The 2,805-nt window shown below is 40.8% G+C and overlaps 1 pseudogene; it reads left to right on the forward strand.

Annotated features, from left to right (window-relative positions):
• The first annotated feature begins 724 nt into the window (after positions 1 to 724).
• Positions 725 to 1,693, forward strand: LOC120865169 (annotated as a pseudogene).
• Positions 1,694 to 2,805: the final 1,112 nt, after the last annotated feature.

Genomic DNA, 2,805 nt, shown 5'->3' on the forward strand with positions numbered 1-2,805 from the left:
CTGTTTTAAGTTTCTCTTCTTTCCTTCAAATCACGAAACAAAAGTAGTAATTCAGGAGAACTTGACTTCATAAATATCTTTTCCATTAGTGATAGTCTTTAGTTTTCTTCTTTTTGATTGGCAAATTGGTAGGTGAGATGAATATGTTTCAAGATACTATTTTGAATTGGGGCAAATATACATTCTAATGATTTTGTTACTTTGTTACAAACTGTGCTACACTCTCATGAAAAAGTTCTGCAGCACCTGAGGTATTTTATGTATTAAAGGGCTTCCCTGGTGACTAGTGGTAAAGAATCCACCTGCCAATGCAAGATACTCCAGTTGATCCCTGGGTCAGGAAGATCCCCTAGAGTAGGAAATGGCAACCCACTCTTGCCTGGAGAATGCCATGGACAGAGGAGCCTGGCAGGCTACAGTCAATAGGGTCACAGAGAGTGGGACAGGACTTAAGGACTAAACAACAGCAACAACAGCTATTAAAAGTTGACACCAACAGTATTTCTTTAAAAAGTTGATCTATCCTGGAGGCACCTGCGCAAAGTGGATGGAGGAAGGAAGAGAGAGTGAGGAGGAAGAGGAGAAGGTGAGATCCCACAGTACACAGTCGGAGGGTGGGCAGGCAGTTTGTATCCAGGTTGTGACTTGATGGTAGCCTCCATGGGCCTTGCTGCTGCCTCTGTCTCTGTTTAACAGGAGAGGAAGCATTGCAGAGGGGTGGAAAATGGCAGAGTTGCAGATGTTGCTAGAGGAGGAAATCCCCTTTGGCTAGCGGGCCCTGATAGAAGGTTACCAGAACCTGACCCAGGTGGCAGACTACTGCGAAAACAACTGCATACAATTACTAGACAAGAGAAAAGCTTTAGAAGAGACCAAAGCCTACACAATCCTATCCCTAGCTAGTCTTGCTTATCAAATAAATGCTTTAGTTAACAATGCTCCAATCCAAGCCTCTCAGCTCTAGATAATGGAGTTTTCCACAAGACTGGACATTTGTAAAGAGAAAGTGGCTCAAAGAGAAAGTGGCTCAAAGAGAGATTGGTATTTTGACCACAAATAAGAATACATCAAGAACTTACAAAACAATAGCTCATGCAAATATGGAGCATCCTGTAAGTTATGTTCGGAAACCTGCTGACCATAGCGTTCTGGATAACTTGGGCCATGGTGTCGAGCATGGAAATAACCAGCTTGCAAGAACTGGCACACTGTCAAGAACAAATCCTACTACTCAGAAACCACCGCCCCCTCCCGTGTCAGGCTGGGGAACGTTGGGATGAAATATTCCTTACAAAACCCTGGAACCCATTCAGTCTCCACCAGTTCCTAATGACTACCTGACAAGTCCTGCTAGCCTTGGAAGTGAACATAATCTGGCAGGAGAGTTTTATTATAAGTCAGAGACTAGGGACACACAGTGGCAGCAACAGTATTGGCTTTCCCGTCGCCATGCCTACACTCTCACCACCCACTATTGGACCAGTTACTGATAGTACAACTCCACCAATGATAACCTCCACTGTATGACATTCTCATGTTTGATGACTCTGCCACCACTGAATTATGAAGTTGAGAAGGCTGCTCTAGTTCGTATAATGACCCATATGCAGTTGGGGATCCTGCTTGGGTGCCCAAGAATTATATTGATAAAGGTAACGTACAGGCATCATTGAATTGCTGTAAAGGGAAATAACTTATTATAGTATTTTAGAGCTGTAAAGAACAGCTGGTCCAGTGTTTCTCCGCCTTTTAAATAGTCTTTCAAGCCAAGATGATTTAGTTCCCATACATTCCTGACATGAAGCTAGCATTCTTTATTTTTTATTTGTTTTTAAATTGGAGTATAGTTGATTGACAATGTTATGTTAGTTTCTGGTATAGAGCAAAGTGATTCAGTTAATGTGTGTGCATGCTCAGTCACTGCTGACTCTTTGTGACCCCATGGACTGTAATCCATCAGACTCCTCTGTCCATGGGATTTCCTAGGCAAGAATACTGGAATGGGTTGCCATTTCCTTCTCCGTGAAATCTTCTCTACTCAGGGATCAAACCCACATCTCCTGCATTGGCAGGCAGATTTGTAATCAATGAGCCACTAGGAAGCTTCATGCCATACAGTAGTAGGTTCTTGCTACTTATCTATTTTATATATAGTAGGTTTTGCCTGCTAATCCCAAAGTCCTACTTTATTCCCACCCTACTCTCTTCCCCTTTGGTAAGCATGGGTTTGTTTTCTGTTTGTGGGTCCCTTTCTGTTTTGTAGGTGAGTTCATTTGTATCCATTTTTAGATTCCATGCATACATGATATCACATAGTAAAAAAAAAAATTTGATCTATTCCAATTTCAAAAGCACAAAAAATTTATCTATCCCAATTTCAAATGTATCTCAACAAGGACAAAAAATAAGCTCCTTTATGATGTTTTTTTAAAAGAGTCACATTTTATAGGATATTTTACTATTAAAATCAGCATATATTAGGTTTATCTTATACATATTAATGTCATCAAATATGTGATTTAGAAATTTATGGTTATGATCACAAATGCAAATTATAAAAATCATTTTTCACACATTTAAAAGAGATTTATTTGTTTTTATTTTTGGCTGCACTAGGTCTTCCTTCTGTGTGTGGGCTTTCACTAGTTCCGGCGAGTGGGGGTTACTCTTTGTTTAGGTCCAGAAGCTTCTTACTATGGTGGTTTCTCTTGTTGCATAGGGCATGCGAGCTTACTAGTTGCAGTGGCATGGGAGATCTTTTTGGACCAGGGATCAAACCCATGTCTCCCGCATTCGCAAAGGATT

The sequence above is a fragment of the Oryx dammah genome, unplaced genomic scaffold, assembly GCF_014754425.2.
Source record: "Oryx dammah isolate SB20612 unplaced genomic scaffold, SCBI_Odam_1.1 HiC_scaffold_1, whole genome shotgun sequence".
Classification (NCBI taxonomy): domain Eukaryota; kingdom Metazoa; phylum Chordata; class Mammalia; order Artiodactyla; family Bovidae; genus Oryx; species Oryx dammah.